Source organism: Erithacus rubecula (assembly GCF_903797595.1).
Source record: "Erithacus rubecula genome assembly, chromosome: 2".
Classification (NCBI taxonomy): Eukaryota; Metazoa; Chordata; class Aves; order Passeriformes; family Muscicapidae; genus Erithacus; species Erithacus rubecula.
The window spans coordinates 20372241-20392118 of NC_136685.1; positions in this window are offsets into that span (position 1 = coordinate 20372241).

Sequence of the window (19878 nt, forward strand, 5' to 3'; positions counted from 1 at the left end):
AGGTTAAGGAAAAAAAAAAAAAAAGAACAAATGTCCATTAAAATCTAAACAGATTTTTTTAAAGTATGTTATGCATGAAATATTTTTTTCTACACACCCAACTGATGTAGGTACTAGCATAAGCTCAACAGGGGGTTTTCAGATTATTCTACCTGACAAAAGTTTTCTTTAAACATAAGTGTGTTGAAAAGTTATTTGCACTTGAGATAGTATTAGCTGCTATTTGATTATTTTATGGTGCAAATTTAAGCAATATCAAAGAATATAAAATTTAAAAAATGGGCAATTAGTTATGGATATATTTTTAATATAATAACTAAATATTTTTCCTTTGACTTCATGAATTCTAAAAAAGTACATCTTCTGACATTTGTATTCACTATATTTAATCCAAAGTTGTTTTTTTTTTAATGGGACAAGGGCATTATCTGTTAATTGTCAAAGAGTATATTAACTTAGTGATCCCACCTTTGATAGATGTTCTTAGAAATCAATTTATCTGCTTGCTAAGTTAGACTTGGTAACCTATGTTATGAAAAATCAATGATTTTTAGATTTACAGCATACTATTACATTTGTATGCAGGGAACTTTCTTTTGATCACCTTGTTTTTAAAAAAAGCATATAAATTTCACAAGATAAGCTGTAGAGTTGCTGGTAGAAACTAATCCCTTCTCATTAAATTTAATCTAAAAAAAATCAAATAAGGCTGAACTCCACTGCAAATAATTCTGGCAATAATTCATCAAGGCTGAATTCTTAAAGATAAATATCATCTTTTATACTACTGCTGTAAAAAATGGACTTAAAATAGCAGTGGTAGATTTTCAGAATTAAACATGCCAGTAAATGTTTTCTGAATTCTAGTTTCCCCAGAAAGAAACTCTTGTTTCTTTAACATTCACAAAAAACTTGTTTTCACCTGGCTAATAAAAACAGTGGTCTAAATTTTAAAATCTGTATCTTACACAGGTAAGACCCTCAGCTTGTGCCCAAAGCGTTTTGAAATATTATTTTCAAAATCTAAGATATTTAACCTATCTGTGCCCACAGTTCTCTGTCTCACATTTTGTTTCCTAATTCTCAGAATTTCTAAACTGAGGCTAGACACCCAAATTTATTGTCCTGCAAGGAGAATATAGAGACCAGAAGAGCAGCCAACTGCATGCACAGATAATATGAGCAACCAACAAAAGCATCAGGGGAAAAACCACAACATTTTCTATGGTGACTCTGGGGAACACATCTGGAACTCTCCTCAGACTGTTCATAAGTCTTTTGAATAGTGTGAGCAATGGTCAGTTGCCTTGTTCTTTTAACTTTGAGATGGGGAAAGAAGAGGAAGTCAGAAAAGGAATCCCAGTCCATTCTTCCCTTTCCCAGCCTTCAAGTTTTAGAGCAGCATGCATTGCTTTCAGTGTTGCATCCCTTGATATCAGTTTTGGTTTTGTTTTTTGGGTGTTTTATTTTTGTTTCCTTGTTTATTTATATGTGTGTGCAAGTGTATGTTTGCATTCACCATAGATAACTTGAAAAAAGCCCTGGTTACAACTCTGTAAAAAACATTGAGGTTTAATTTTATTTTGTAATTCTTTCATATTTGAAAATCAATCAACTTGGACACCCTGAACTCAGATATACTGTTGCATGAGTGAGAAATAATAATTTTTTTTAAAAGGATGACATAAAGGAATGAGGAAGATAAGGGATAAAATAACGTGTTGGGACAGAAAATGGTAAAATGCATTAAAGTAGAAGGATAAAGGTGAAAGTATGAAGAAGAGTGAAAGAGAAAATAGTGTTAGTTAGAAAAAGCTCACTTTGAGGAACTTGCAGGTAAACAATCAGAAATGCCTGTTCTTAAAATATATTGACAATCCCTTTCATTTATTTTTCTAAAATGATTGTACCCCTATTTTTATATTTCATGTTAGATGTTTTTCACAAGAAGAAATTGCAGTGAGAAAAATAAAGATTTTCCTTGAGCAACATGATTTTGTTATAGTTAAGTTATAGCTTTACCTCTGTTCTGTTTGATCACAAATAAACAAATAAAGTCATTTATCTTTTCACTGATATTCTTGAAACTGGGTATGGGTTCATAAAATCATCTTGGTCTCAGGCACACTTACCAGATGTTAGTGATATAGTTGAAGTTTGAAAACATTGAGAGCATCCTACAGGAAAGTTTCAGGACTTTTTACAAGGGAACATAGAAACAGAAGAAGGGGGAACGATTTTAAACGGAAAGAGGCTAGTCACAGATTGGATATCAGAAAAAAAAAAATTACTGTGAGAGTTATGAGGCACTGAAAGAGGCCCCCCACCCCTGGACATCTTCAGGGTCAGGCTGGATGGGGTTTTGGAAAGCCTGGCCTAGTGAAATGTGTCCCAGACCTTGGTAGGGGGGTTGGAAGTTGGTGTTCTTCAAGGTGCCTTTCAGTTCAAACCATTCAATGATTCTATGATTCTGTGATTCTCCTCTATGTGGTATTAAGCAGCAGGAAACTATAAAGGAAAAGATGTGATGTAGGCTTTATGACAAAACACATTAATAAATCTGTGATTATGTTTGTGAAGAAGATATTGTGACTCTATCCTGCCTCATTATCTGTATAGCATTATGTTAATAAGTGGAACATGCAGCTTCTTCCAGAGGGTTTCTAATTCATTCAGTGAGGTGGTGATCCTGAAAGTGATGGAGATGGTTGCTGTGCAGGCTTTGGGTGCTTCCCATGTCTGGTGCCACCCACACTCAGTCTCGTGGGGAATGGGGGACTCCCATGGTCAGAGGATTACAGGTGAGTGATAGAAATGGTTCAAAGTGACTCCATGAAAGTGCCACCCCTATAGAAATGTGCAATTAATCAGATACAGGCTCTATAATGAGTGATAAAATACATTCAGCCTTGCTGACTTTAAATTCAGACTGAGAGAAAATAAAATCATATACCACTATTACATCTTTTATTTTCTACAAATAACTAAAAGAGATATAATTTTTCTATCTCTTACCTCTTATGAAGCATTTCTGTCTAACTGATAGAAAATTATATTCATGACTATAAATGATTCAGAACATCTTCTATCAATCCTCTTTCCAAAGAATTCTCCAGGAATCAAAGGAAAGGGGACAAGTATATTTCTTCTGTGAATCAGTATTCTGAAAGTCAAAAGGTATTTTTGAAGCTATTTTTATACTCAAATTTAGCTATAAATTTCAGCTATGCAGATTATACCTAAAGAACCTGTTCTGTTTAGAAAAGGCAGATTGAATAATATATGATGAAAAGGCACTATTCATCTTTTTCAGGCCTCTTAGCATTTACCTACTTTATACTTACAATATTTCACTAAACAACATTAACCATAAACAGATTTTCCTTTGATTTTTGCAGCTGAAAACCTGTCCTCAGTTTTGTATACAACAGATTATCATAATAATAACTTTTTCCTGTTTTACACCTTCTGTAGCCAACATGTTTTGCAAAGAAACATTTTACATCACTCTATCCTTGAATATCTAACAGGAACAATTCTAAGTGCAGTAAATGAGCTGCTACTATGAAATGAATTTTCATATTAATGATTTCAGTGCTACCACTGGGATCACTTGCACTCACGCTATATGAGATCATAATTATTAATATTTTCCCCATAATCTGACCTCAGATAATTCTCTTTCTTCTCTGAAAGGATTCAGAGAAGGATTTAAAATTATGTCATAAATTTGTGAGGTACTAAACATATTTGTCCATTTGAAACAAAGAGGTTTTTTATTTTTTTTTTTATATTTTCCTACAGTCTCTCACTATCTGATTGCTTAATAGCTTTATGAATTTTGGAATGCAATTGAGAATTTGAAGTTTTTGCAATGAATTTGAAAAAGTGTTAAAAATTCTAGATTAATTTCTTTTTTCTATGAATTCTTGTAGAAAATATTTCCCTATACATTACAGAAAAGTCCAGAAGATTCCCAGATCTTTGCAACTGTTGAGTGCTTAAAAATGTGACTAGTTTTTTCAAATGTTAAGAAATTAAAATCTTGACCTAGCAAAAAAACATATTTATTTCTTAATTATCATTTTCATTAATTTTTTTACTGTATACTGCTTTTGGATATCTTGCAAATTCTACCTCACTGCAAGGATACAAATACCATTGCTACTGCTTGCTTTCTTAAAAAAGACATGGAAAACAATACTTTTCAGTCATTTGCCACTTTTAATTCATATAAACTATTTGCCAATTTGAAGTATCATATAAAATACATTTGATCATATATATTTTATGGATTGAGAACAGTGCACATTCCAATACAAGTTGCAAATATATGCGGTTTTTAACTACAATTTCCCCCATTTTCAGTGTAGCCTATAAAATAACAATAGCAAGATTCCTTTTTAAAAAGAAATTGTAAAATTGTTTTAAATTTTCTTTAATATATTTTGTGTCTGTAAAGAGAGATACTTTTGAATTCCTTGGATTTTTCTCATTTCTGGTTACTGATTTCCCTCTGTGTCTTGAAAGAACCTCTTAAATATTGAGCAGTGAGAATCAAATCCTTTTTTGCTATAAGGATCTCATAGATGGGGTCTCAAATGGGATCTCAAAATAGTAAGTTTTACAAAGAAAAGACTTATCAGAGTGACAGAGTGAAAAAGAAGATAAATTATGCACAGTTCATCATTGTTCTTTTGCCATGAGCATGAGTAAAAATTTATATTTGCTTGTGACTGTAAAATCCTATCTATGACAACTAATTTTTGACATTTTAAGTCTTAAAAGTTCTAACCAAAGACGAATATACAAAAGTAGCAGTAAAATTCCCATTTGTGTCCGCTGTTAACTTCACAAACATAGAAAAACTTTAGTTCTGTAAAATTTTAGAATCTTTTAATGGAAATAAATCTCTTTTAGATAAGCTTTTCTTCACAGTTTGTCACTGAATAATGTAAAATTAGACCATAATCCTTCTTGGACAGTGTTGGCTTCCTGCTGTAGCATAACACATGTGCTCATACAGGTTTTTCCCTGCTATCATAGCTCTTTCAATAGATACTAAATCCCTTTATAAATACAAGTTGGAATAGGAGTGAACACTACCTTATTATTAACCTATTACTACATATTCTTTTTTCTACCTGAATAATTAACTTACAGGCAGAAGTCGATCATTATGGCACAGAGCATAAAACAAAATTACAGTGCTAAAAGACACCTTCAAAATTCATTTAATCCAATTCCTCCTATGATTAGCTATAATTACTATTGTAGAGTAACACTCCATGGATAATTCTTTTAACTACTGGATACTGGTGGCAAGCAGTTGCCACAACATTGTATAATTATATGTATATGTCTGTAAGTATATGTGACTTCCAGTACCTAATTGTTTGCATAGAACTAAGTATTAATGAAACATTTACTTCAGACAAAGCTATTCTAATAAATGTGAACTGTAATAGCAGGAAGCCACAGGCTGAGGACCATTACAGAAAAAAAGGAGTTTATCAGGGGTCCCCAAAGCACGAGCTTAAAATGATAGCAAAGGCCTTGAAAGTACAAAACAATAGATGAATCCAGAGACCCCAGGCCCCCTTAACAATGATCAATTACTGGTTATTAAAGAAAAGCAACCTTGGGAGTTAAGTATCTTTTGTTTCAAGGGTAATGGAGAGAAAGAGGGAATAATATCCAACATAATAAGTAAATCATACCATACATAGTCTATGTGGATTTAAAACTATATGCTGAACCCATGAAGAAGGAGGATAAGGTGTAATACACATAATATAAAAAGAAATCATTCCAAGCAGAGTCAGGAGAAAGAAATCATCAAGATTAAGCTCTTTTGAGAAATAATTTGGGATGCTAATCACTCGCTCAAGCCCTCTATTTTCCTTTGAACCCAGATGGTTTCAAACCCAGTAGGAAGGGTGTGCATAAACAGGAGGAAAGAGAAAACTTTACATCAATTTTAATGTATAGTTATTTAAAATGTGTTGCAGTATTTAGAAAATTTGGACTATAGCTTTGTAACAAGACTAATAATAACCAGTTGATTGAATTTTTAAAACTTTAATTTCACTAACGATAAATACTTGGCTTTACATGTTGGGTGATTTTCTTCATCCTACATAAAGTGTACAGACTGTCTTTTTCTGATAACTCACCATAGACAACTAGCTGTTAAACCAACATTTGGTGCTGTGTCTTTCATAGTATTCCATTATTGAAGTCAAGAAACAACAAATCTAGATTATCTGCTTGTGCATTTTTCTAACATTTCCTACATGTTTGGTGTGTGTCATTCGGCATGTGTCTTTCCTCCACCTTAGCCTATTGTCCTTTCCAGTGTTACAGAGAAAAGGTTGCACCCTTTCTCTTTGAAGCAGCAAGATACTCTTCTTAATCTTGAAGACTATGCTGTTATGCTGTAAAAAATAAATAAATCTGCTTTGCTTCAATGGCAACCCAGTATTTCTTCTCAAGCCCATAGTGGAAAGGAAAACAGTACACTTTGTTGAACCTATGTTCAAAGCAAGCAAAGAATCCCATTAGTTTCTAGTTGGAATATTTAAAGTGATTTTTTCCAGTCTTTACTCAAAAATCAAAATTTCTAGGACAGTGATCACGTGCACTGGTCTCCTCTGAACTTTACAAAAATTGGTTTACATCCTAGAGACTCACAAGTTGCAATAAGTTGCTGAAAATGGGACACAGTTTATCAGGAGAAATTTCAGCACCACTGAGTGATATCACTGCTATCTTTAGGCTGTACTCCTACACATTCCACAACAGCATTTGCATTCTCTGCAGCAGCATAGTCTTCCTCATTCTCGAGTCCTCTGACACATAGCACCTACCGTAAGCTTTTCCTTCAGTATATATTTTTCTCCTTTCTGCACTTATAGACAATTGTTCCTGTACCAAGTAGTTAGAATTTTAACTTTACCTCATTTGCTATCCTTTCTTTCTGGGAAATATTTGAAGCTCCTTATAACATTAAAAATTTAATCACCAGTAATGAATTCAAAAGAAACTCCTCAGTTGCCTTTACTATGTTCTGCCATGAAAAGCAAATATGACCCCCAAACTTAGCTTTCTGCTCATTTTCTACTCATTTTACAGCAGTTTTGTGCAAAAAAATTGTAGATTCACTAATAACCATACCTATAAAACTTCAGACTGGGGTATGTAAATAAAATATGCCTTAGATCTAAACTGAAACAAAGAAAAGCAAATTATCACGTTTACTTATCTCAGATGTAATAGCAGCCTACTGTAGGTCATAATATTGAAGGTTTAGAATAAACCCAAAGTTCACAATCTGACAAAATACAGGAGCTTTCCAGAGAGAACATGAAGAGGCACATTAGCAAATCTAATCAAGTCATCAGTATGCACTGACTGGGTAACAAGTCTTTTAAAATCATTAACCAGTGATCTATAATTCATATCTTAGTTGACATCTACACCCACATTGCTCTGAGGGAATTCATAAGTATAAATCTCTGCATATGCAAAGATGGCAAATATTTTCTCATGTCATCTACTTAAATGTAATGCTGCAAATTGGTAAAGAGTATTTGAAATATAATGTTAGAGGTGTTTTCTTATACCAACATCTGTACCATTCCAAGAAACAAAATCTTTAACTGTTTTCTTGAGTCAGCTCTTTGAACTGGATGCTATTAGTTCATCCTTTGCTTCTGCTAGAGGCAGCAATGACTGCAAAGTGAGATAATTTGAGGCTCTGAGCACAACATTGGTATGACCATTTTAAGTTCTTCTCAAATTCTGGAATTCAAGACATGCAAGAAGTGGAATTGCTCCAACTACTGCGCTTCAGAGAAGGACATAAAATTATTCTAGATTTGGAGAAATGTGCGATACACAAAACCAAACTTAGTATGTGAGTAAAAGATTTAATTAGATTGTCTGAACAGCAGCATGTCTGTGATGCTCCAAAAAAGCTGAGATAGCACATCTGTCTGGAAGATATAACACCACATCTACAGGGAATCTGCAGCTGGACAAAGGCAGGTTGAGTTAACTAAGATTGTAACAAGTGGAATTTAGCATCTATGCAACAGGCAAGATCCAGCATCTTGATCTTTCCTGGCCATAATTGGGATTTTAAGGCAGTAAACATGTAGATATCTATATTTCTTCTTCATTTTTTATCTGAATCCTCACATATTAGACCTGGGAGTTGAATTTATTAATGAATTCCAATCTTAGAAGGGACCCATATGGTGGTTTTAGAGCTTTTGTGGATTTCCACCCTTTTCTGTGGCAGGCAAAATATTTTCTATGATCTGCAAGGGATCATACAAAATTCTTCACCTAATCTGCTTTTTGTGGTTGAAGGAAATTTTTTCTTCATCATGTTTTGCTACCTATTTTTTTATTGCTTCATTTATGACTGCCAGTTAAGTGAAAATCTTGTTTTGCTCAGTATTTGGCTTAGATAACATGTATATAGACTTTATAAACCATGAGAAGCACAAGGTTAATTTAGAACATAACATTTTCCTTTCTGGTTTTACAGTCCTTGAAATTTGCCATGGTTTCAATGGCCCCTGCCCTAAAGTAACCAGAGTACACTTGGTGGTTCAGGAAATTTGTGTTTAGTTGCTGTCCAGAGAATCTTGAAGAATTTGAAGGACATCTCTCTATGAATGTCTACATATACCTTAACAAATCTTATGGTGCTGAATGGAGGCACATTGTCAGTCTTGCAGTACTCAGAAAAATCTAGGATCATTGTGAGACTGATTGAGACACAGGGATTACCTGGAATTAAATGTCTGTAGCATTCAGTTTATTCAGATACAGCTTGATCAGGGAAAACACATGCCAGTCTTGCCTTGTAAGAAATCATAATATAACAAAATACATTTTTTCCTTTTTAAAGAATTCTCTGCCTTCTCTTAAGCATAATCTTAATTTTCTCTAGAAAACTATCTCAATAGGTTTAGTTGCTTTGATTAAAATATCTGCATCACTTTACTAAAACTAGAGTTTTTATTTGCAGCTAAATGATTTTGGCTGTCATAGGCAGAGGATAACTAAAATATTGAAGCAGAATTCTACACCTTACATCAAAAATTTTGGAAGATAATGTAGTCTTTTAATAAAAGAAATCATAGAACTATGGGATAATTAAGGTTGGATAGGACCTGTATGCTGATTTTAGCACAACAAAAAATCTGGGAAATAAGAAGGGGACATTTCAGAGTTAGGGTGTTGGAATTACCAAGTTACATTATGCGTGATGAAGGGATGGTTGAACACCTGCCTACCCATGGAAAGGGATTAATTAATTCCTTGGATTATTTCACATGCAAGAGTGGCTTTTGCTTTACCTATCAAACTGTCCTTATCTTGACCCATGAGTTTGTCACTTTTCACATTTTCTCCCCATCCCACTGTGAGGGAGGGATAGAGTGTTTGTTGGGGCTGAACTCTGGCTGGGCTTAAACCATGACAAGCTTTGATGAGCTTGTGGTACAATGCCCCTGCTCAAGCAGTGGGCCAGGATCATCTTTAAACACTCTTTCAACATCTCCAAGAATTGGTATTTTAAAAATCAGCAGATGGGCAAGCTGTGACAGTGCTTGGTCATTCCCTCACAGGGAATGAAGCATTTCCTGGTGTTCAGAGAGGAGCTCTCTTATTTCATTTTGAGCCCATCACCTCTGGGCAGCAATGAAAGAACCTGGCTCCATTTTTCTGCAGACCCTCCCTTTAGTTGCTATAAAAACAAAATAATTTCTCTTATTGAAGCCTATATTAAATTTATGGGTACTTTCTACTTTTATTCCGGAGCTGTTCAGCAAGACAGTTAAAAAACCAAAATCCCTGTCTTGGTAACAGAAATAGGAAAAAAAGGCAAAACCTAAAAATCTATAAGGAGTGAACCATTCCACATATTTTAGAGTATTTGGGTAGATTTTCAGAATTGTGAAAAAACAAATTTCTCCTGAAATAAGTGTCTAATTTTCACTCAAATAAACAGAAAACAAGGCAAGAACCTGTTGAAATGCTTTTTTTTCAATCTGTTATTGGTACAGCACATGATCAGGAGCTTTTAGGCATCCATAGGGACTACTGTCTATTACGCCTAGCTGTCTTCTGAAAGTAGGTGAATTCTGAATTACAAGTAGGTGCTCATCCTGCCTCTTTTTTTTTTTTTTTTTTTTTTTTTTTTAATAAGTGTCTTTTAATTTGTGCTCTCATCAAAGTTTTGCCACAGTCTGATGGAATTAAAAGCAAGAACACATATAAATGCAGGGGGCAGCATGGGATAAAATGCATATACAGCAGCATGGGACATTTTTTTGCCTTCTACAATGGACACATTCTATTGTGAAAGATCCAATGTTCATGACACCAGAAATATCTTTGTTCTGACATATTTGTGACTGACAAAACCAGAGACCCAGTCTGTTACCTAAAACACCCATACACTTCACACTAAAAGGCTTAATGCTGAAGTGGTTGGAAAACTGCATTTGCAATAGTAATTAGATAACACATGCTTTTCTTCAACATCTAGCAGAGATGCAATGAAAGCAGACATACTTATTCTAACAGATAAATTTTCCATACATGGCTAGATGCATTATCTCTTAGGTCATGGCTCTTTCTGACCAATGATAAACTTAGTCCATCAGCTGAAGAGTTTAATTTTTTTTCCACTAAAAATATCCAATGCCAACCTATGACCAAAGTAAATATGTTTATAAATCCCATTCTGAGGGGATTTGAAAAAATTTTGTTGTTTAACATTTGAATTATATTAAGGGATCTTTGTGGTCAGACCTTCTAATATCTGTATTTCTGAAATGAAAACAGTATCTAAATGTCTAACTTTGGATTTAAATCATTTATGAAGAGTTTGAAGAAAGTAAAATCTACAAAAACAAAGCCCTGAATTCCTCCCAGCCTCGTTTCTCTTGATGTATATATAAATTTACAGGAACATTTTTATAAAGTAACACAATGACAACCAGATCCTTTATAAGAAAACAATCTTTACTATCCTTTTCCTCTTGGAAAAAATTATAGACTTATAAATAGACAATTAATAGACACCTTCTTAGACCAAATATAAGATAACAAAGAGCAAGTTTATTTTTCTGAATGGCAAGTTTTAGAGAACAGAGTTGTGAGAATGCAGCAGTGATAAAATTTAAAAGATCAATAGTTTTGATGTTGAGCTGTGCACATTATTTATAGGTAATAGATAACAAAGTGGGGAGGGAGTTTATGGATTAGATTTATTTCAACAAATTTAACACAGATTTTTAAATTGCATAAGTTGCTAAACACATTAAAACTCCAACTCTGAAACAGTAGGCTACAAAAATCATTTTTTAGTCAGTACTATAGCATTTATCGTTCTACATCATTGTATAATATGGTAAATAAATTTTTTGCTTTAAATTTTTGCAGGCTAATTTCATCCTTAGTTCTCTTGCTACAGCTTCATAAGTAGTTGTGTGACTAAGAGCTGAAAACTAGTGAAATGGGAAAATACATCAAATTAATGACTTGTTGAACAGGTAAAGTAAAAATCCAATAGTTCTATCAAGAATTCTGTTCATTTGATTGGTGTGTATAAAATTATTTAGGTTTCTAACCAATATGTTTTTATTCTTTAACAGACAATTTCATATTCAATGTCTAGTGATATTATTTACAGAACCTTGCCTTGCTTTTAAGGCTGCTGTGTAACATAGTGCCAAAGTATTACCAATGCTAAAATGTAATAAACATAACATATAAAAGGCTTCTCTTTCAAGTTCTTCTTCAATAACCATAAGGTCTTTGATCCTTTCATATAAAACAGTGGCTTAATGTGATCCATTTCTGAGAATTCCATGTTGCCTCTTGCTGGTCTCATCACTATTGTACAATGTTTATTAATAATTCCTTTTGTGATTCTTGCCCTATATATTCTCATTTAAAAGCTGTCTGCCCTTTTATTGCCTAGACAGTTTTTTCCTCTTTGTCTAGAGACAGATATATCATCTGCATTTTTCCAGTCTTAGGTACTTTTTTCATCACCTATTTAAGCCAGATAGTTTAAACAAAACAACACTGTATTTAGATATTTGTGCAATAAATTGAGTATTTTTCATGACATTAGATTTTTCATCTTTTTGATGGTTCTTGAAATTTTACTAACATATATAATATGTAGGCTTTATTGAGTAACTCTTAAAAGATCTTGCTGCAATACAATGGTGATAATCCTGACCTTAACTTATTTTACCTGTAATTTCAGGTTTGTACCTCTTTTTTGTTTCTGAAATATTTACATTCCTCTCTTATCACTGATTTTTCTAAAACCTCTGCTGTAGATTTCCCCATGTTACTTTTATTCTGTTCATAAGAACATTGCATTCCTGTTTATATTTCATTATCTGAATTTGATAACACAACTACTTCTAAGCTTTTCAGTTTAATACCTGTGATGATTAAAGCAAAAAAAGAAATTGAGCATTTGTACTTATTCCTTTTAAAAATGTTCCCTTTCATATAAAGCACACTGTTTGTCTTAGTGGAATTAATTGCCTGCATATCTGAACCTCTATTTTCCAACTTATTTTCCAACTTTTGGGGATTTGAGGGAAGGAGCAGCATTTCCCTCTCCTAATAGTGAACATGTTCTCGTTTTATTCAATAGTTTTAAAATTAAGAAAGTAATATTAATTAAGAAAGAGATCTTTAAAGTGCAATCAATATAATTGTTATTGTTTTACCAGAGGAGGGAGTTATTTTTCATGTACAGATATATCAGTTTGTTCTCACTTCCTTTCCATCTACATAGCTGTGAGTACTTTAACTCTGGAAGCATTATTTCCATGGGATTTGGAGATGTCTTGTATTTCATATTACAGTTAGGAAATATGAATCAGGAAATCATGCTTGAACAGTTGCTACAAAGAAAGAATTTTTTAAAAAATCAAGAAGTTGAGACTTCCAGGTCAAAATCTCTAGCAATTAATAATGAATCAGTGTTTTCTTCAAAAGTTTGGCTATCTATTCTTAAACAATAAGAGAAGTAAACAGCTAAATTTTATGTTAAAAAAAGTCTTAGAAAAATACATACTAACAGCCCTGTATTTGAGTGCAGTTTTCATACAGATTTATGACTTGGTAAAAAAAAAAAATCAATGTCAAATGGCACCCAAAGTAAAAGAAAATCTATGAGAGCTCATCCAAGAAAATTAAAGTAGGTAGAAAACTGATGAAGTGACATTTACACATAGGTTGAAAAAAAAGCTTCCAAGATCAAAAAAATTCCTATATAAAAAATATTTCATCTACTTGTCATGCATGATATTGACATTCTAGCTTTTGATTCACAGCATAGGGTATGTCTATTTACTTTCAATGTCATTTTATCTAGAAACCCTGTGTGAGTTTTGTTTGTTTTTAAAAGTTACTATGTAGAATGTATTACAATAAAATATCCAAAAAATAAATCTCCATGTGAAAATCTGTATTAAAACCAAATCAAACAGACCCCGTTTACCACATGGTTGCCACAAAGGAAGTAAACTTAATTAGAAAAAAAAAACCAAAATAACCAGCAACAACAAGAACAAGAACAACCACAAAAAAAAAAAAAAAAAAAACCAAACAAACAAACCCACCAAACAAAACCAACAAAAAAAACCACTAAAAAAACCAAAAAACAAAAAACCAACAACGAAAAAAGAAGATACTTTTGCATCTTAGCCTTTGCAAAAGAATCCTCCATCAGCAAAAGTACAGCTTAATACATGGACATACTAAAATACGTAGTGGGATATTTGTTAAACAATAGAATCAAACTGTACACGACCTTTGCCAGAAGTTGATCTTTAAAAGCAGCACTAACTTACATCTGAAAGGATGACAAACACCGAGGAAATATTACTGTGGATGACGTTGGATATCAGCATGTTCAAATTTAATATAGAGTGGGATGATTTCCCAAGTGAATAATCCCTTTTTTCCTCTGTGTTAAACGGTGGCTGTCAAATCTTAGCATCTTTCCTTAGCAGAATTTCCTTATTTCAGAACAGGAAAATAAAACATATATACCTGACACAAACACCAGTTCATTAATTTCTGGTTTTAACTTCTTAGACAGGCATAGTATGAACCAAAGATAGGACAAGAAGATGAAAAGTAAGAAGATGAAAATGAAGAGTATAAATCTTGTCCTTGCTAATTTCTTTTTCTAGTGCAGAGCAAAAGAGATAACAGCAGCAAAGAATTACCCAACAGATTGTGGAGCAATTCAGTAAAACAATCCAAAGACAATATTGCTTTATTTCATTGTTACTGAGAGTATAAAAACATTATAAAGTCAAAAATTAATGAGAATCTGCTCTTACCATAGCTTTGAGTATTAATTTTCAAAACTTTTCTCTATTTACAAGCTTCCCTAGTACCTGTAGGGTGGAACTAATAGCCACAAAATCCAAGAATTAGATTGCCAGTGAAATTTAACTCAGCTGAAGTAAACTAAAGCATGAATAAAGGCTACTAATCTGTGAAGGCAAACAATATCATTCTGTTTCAGATCAGAAGTACATGGTTTGAAGAATATCCAGGATGAATTTAATGGCAAGTGAAAAAGACACACAAAAATTCATACTGAACCTTAATATTTAGAAGTACAAGAAAGTCACCCCTACAAATATCTTTCCATGCCAGAATTTGAAGAAAAGTCAAGAAAAAATAAACAAGAGCAATATGTGTAAGAAGAACCATTGCAGCTGAGACTATAAAATAAAATATAGCAACTCAAGACTTTCATTAATAGGGGAGAAATTATCTATATTTTTACTTTAATACTTCCCTAATTAAAAAAATTAAAGTAGCATCACATCTAAAATAACAATCTCACTATATTGTTTTGTTCTCCATAAGTAGATATTTGTATAATTGAAATCCACTTAATGCTTAAACAATATAATATTTCAGTTTTGGGGTCCTTGCTAAAGATTAGGCCCTCAGCTTTTTTAAATGTCTAAGAATGATTTCTTTGCAGTACCATGAACATTGAGGTTTGTTTCTGGTTTTTGTTGTTGTTTTGGGAAGTATATATCCAGAGCTTTCATTATTAAATATTTATGAATATGATGCTGTTATTGATGAAAAAATTCACAGTGTTGTCTGGAACAACAATTTTATGTAAGACAATGTATTAAGTGTTAGATAAAGCAGCAAGCAAACAAGCCATCCATATATTGCTTCAAAAAGAAAAAAACATAGTCCAAGGAATAAAATCCCTAATAGTCTTTTTTTTTTTTCTCCTTTAAATATTTTTTTCTTCAAGAAACAAATGAAAGGGAAAACCAAATTTTATATAGAATAGGAAAAAGTTCATGAAGGACTGTGTTCCCTCTGGAGGAGGGAAAGAGCATGAGGAAGGAAATGTAGCAGAGGTGAAATGTTAATAACTGATCTCAACTCCCATAACCTGTTCCCCTAAGCCAATCATCAAGGAGAGAGAGAGGAGACAGAAAAATTAAGACTGAAGGAGTAAAAAGTGAAGAGTAACTCTGGGGTATAATGGACAACAGGGGAAGGGTACTTACAGTTTTGTTTCTGTTTCTTAATATCCCGCTCTGTTTTTATTGAAGTACATGAAATTAATCTACCCCAAGTTGAGTTTGTATTGCTCAAGACACTAACTGAAGAGTGTCTGGACACAAGGAATTTTCCTGCTTATTTTTACCATCCATCTTGCTGAGGTGAGAGTGAGAGAGTGGATCTGTTGGCCAGTCCAGGCTGGCCCACCACTCTGCCTTGCTGTCCCCAGCAGAGATCTCTCAAACGTGCTGATCTCTCTAGTGCCCAGCCCAGGCTTAAGGCCTCCCCAATATCACACAGAACTCTTTTTCTGCTCAATGCTAAGTCTGATTTTCTTACAGTGATTGCCCACAGTGACCTACACAACCACAAACTATGCATATTTTACTGAGTATATTAGTAGACAGCAAAACTTCTCAATTTCAGAAGATTTATGCAAGGACTTCAATTACCTAAAGGGAGTTCATGCAGCAAACTCAATTACATGAGATGTTTCTCAGCTGATACAAAATATTTGTACTTTTTATTTCCGTCAGCTAGTTTACTAGAAGTCATTTTAAGCAAAATTATAATCCTCTTTTCTCTCTAAATAATAAATTTGCTGATAATTTGGAAAGGTGAAAAAATGAAAGCAGCGTAACATTGGACAACAAAATAACTCGTTATAAAATGCTGACATATGTTAGTAAAAATGGGAATTCTCTAGTAAAACCTACCACAACTTTTCCCAAAAGATTTCCACAAGATTTTTTCTCTTAAAGTAACTTAAGGATTTCTAACATGGATTTATGATAAGCCAGATAATAGTCTTTCCAAGATCAAACCTTTCATCCAGAAATCTTAAAGTATAGAATAATTTTACAAAACAAATTTACCAGCTGTTAGAACTTTACTATAATTTGCCTCTTAATAAAGTATACAATGGAATTTAAGTCTACAACTTATATACCAAATGAAATTAGTATAAAAGAAAATATTTTTATAGACATATTCATGTTCTTTATGGACATATTCAAGTATTCTGAATTTTCCACAGGAATTCTTGAAGATAACCCTTAAAAATCCCTCGCAAAATCTTGATGTTATCTACAGTTCAGTAAGAAAAATATATTTGAATCTGAATTAAAAACTGATATATATGACACATGGTACAAACACCCTATAAGTCAATATTAACCACCATTCTTATAGCTATCTAAATATCAGCTTCTTTGAGAATCTCATGTTGGTTTGTGCACATAAAACTTTAATCTAGACTTACTGGCTTGCTTTGAAGTGCAAGAAATTTGAAAATTTACTCACTGAATAGAATTTGTTTTATAATCTTATGATTATATGCAGTCAGGAATAACATCCAAAGTACTAATCTCAAAGTTCAAACTACAAAAAAAAGAGAGCAGAAGAAACTGCTTCTTTTTTTTTTTTTTCATTAATGTAAGGAAGCGCAGTGGAAGACTGTGAAATTCAACATAAAGAGTATGCAAAATAAGCTGGATATTGCTTAACCAATCTCACTTAAGCCTAAGTCTGTGATCTTTACTCCAGATTTTTCAAACATTAGTGATTTCTTCTGCAAGTGATGACATGTAAATTTATTTAAAAAATGAAGGTTCTCTTATTTCAGTCTAGGTAAAAAATGTGGAATAATTTTGATTCTCTTTCAGAGATTCTCTTTTGGGAATAAATATTATTACAACCAGTTAGGTTCAGGTTAATGGTGAAATAGATGATATCAGAAGCATGGAAACTCCAGAATGAATCTGGAGACAAAGAAAACCTGGCAGATAAAATTTTAAGTAAAACATTTAGGCAATCTGAGCATGTCTTTAAACACCTGTGGTCTGACAATATATAACTGTGTTTTCATCTTGGGTAGCACTGGCATATCTAGAGCTACCAAACATGGAAACATTTTAACTGTACAGAGGCTTTCAAACTGTACATTTTAAACCTGTACAGTATAATTATAAAGGGCCCTTCCCAAAGCTCTTGCTCACAGATGTCAAGGATGTCTTTATAATGTCCTTTACCCTGCATATCTTACAATATTTTTTAAAATTTTGACAATACAAATGTATTAATGAAATAAAGATAAGAACTTATGTCTTTAACATTAGCTTGTCTCCATAATATTGTTCACACTGCTGGTGTGTTTTTCTTTCTTAATATACCTTTTAAAAGCCATTACAGTAATTATGTGTTGCATGGCATTTTGAGTTGCCTTCTATACTTGTGCAATGTGAATGCAAACTGAATGTAATTTTATTAGGTTCTGATTAATGCATTGCTTGCTCAGCAGTAAATCCCTAGAGAGCAGACAGGACTGTGAGTTGTCATGACAATCATCTTTATGAGAAGGGTAGAAGTAGTGACTGAGTTTGTAATGGGATTATCATAATGTCCTGTGTTTTATAAATTTTTCTCAGTCTCAGTTTCAAATGGTTTTAGCTATCTGATTTCCATTAAAGTCAGTTGGAGTCATGTGGCTTTAATCCCACATACCACTAGGCAATGCAGGTGAAATGATTATGGATAGTATAATTGCATAACAATTTACAGAATCACAGAATATTCTGAGTTGGAATACACCCATAAAGATCATCAAGTCCAGCTCTTAAGTGAATGGCCCTTATATTGCATCCAGTAGATTTCTCATCTGTGTTATATGTGTAGACCTTGTGTTTAAAATCTGATTTCTCCATGCTATGAAATAAACTAAAATTAGCAAGTTTTAGAAGCTTTTTATATTGAGTGTGGACAGTTTTTTGAATCTGGAAAGCTAATAGCTACAGAACTCTAATAAAGCTGCAATAAACAGGTATACTGGAATATCTGGTGTAATAACTGAGTGATAATAGCAGGATTCTGCCGTTTTATGAGATGATGATCCTGAACACTTTATTCCAATATCAGAACTACATTGCTGCCTCATGAAACAGTGCAACAGCACGCTACTGATATGATTAGTATTAGTGTTACTGTAGTTTTTTGTATTTTTAAACTGTTTAGGCAGCTTTGTGAAAATCTGATCAGAGCTGTATGTGCAGGGTGAGATGGCAATGAGTTTGGTACTGGATAAATATGTAAAACAACACAACTGTGTGAAACAGTTCTGTCAACTACTACTTTGAAAATATATTCACTTAGCTTTGAAAGAAAAGTGAAAAACAAGAGTAATAATGCTCTTTTTCTCTTTGCATACAGCTGTGGGACTATTGACTTACACTTTATGCCTTTAGTCACTCAGTAAAGTAAAATGAATAAAGCAGAAAATCCTGCCTTAGGGTTGATCTGCAAGCATCTATATTTTGCACTACTCATGTGAATAGTCATAATGAAGTCAATGCAGCTACTCAGATATGTAAATTTGCCCACACATATTCGAAGATTCAGGGTCAAGATTGTAATTCCCTGTTGATTTTGAGCATTTTGATATTGGAAAATAGGAACAAACCCTTCCCATTACCAAAGGAAAGCAAAATGAATCTTTGTGGAAGGCAATCGCTGGCTGTAGATTATCCACTCAAGCTGGGAGAGTTACACCATGCCAGGGGACAGTGCACAAAGCTGTTACATACAGAGAATCATAGTATACACCCTGCTTGTCACCTGAAGGCAGTGCTTCATTCTTAGTCCAAGACTTTACTATTTCACTATTTTTAAAATAATAAAACTCTTGACCTTCCTCTCTGTGTTGGAAATAGCACGTTCTGCTATACCAAAAGTGTGCTTGTACCTTCACCAGCACTCTTTTAATCAGATTGCTTCTGCTGTCCAGCAATTAAATATCTCAAAAATTTCTAGTTTCTTCATTTCTACTTTTCCAAAAGTGGTGAATACTTAACCGATTGAAGAGGAATGATAAAAATCTATTTCCCATTATAGTGATAGGTAAAGTTTTTGAACTTAAATATCTGTTTTGTGTATTATGGCATCTGTCCAGTTCATGAAAGATTTCACTACAAAATGAATTCAGTATAAAAAATTGTGAAAGGACTGGTTACATTTGAACACATTTTCAATATTCAGAACAAGGATTCAACCAACATACATATCCTTCTTGCATTATCTGGCACAAATATGTCTCTGAGAACAAATTTGTGAGTCTCTTTTTTTTTTTTTTTTTTTTTTTTTTTGAGGACCTCCACTCTTTCCCTAAATTCTGTTTAGCATTCTTCAGTCTTTTTCCCATGACCAGCTTACTGAAACTGCACATAGAATATAAATTGCTTAAAGAGGAGTTAAACTGCTGCTGTGGAAACCTATATT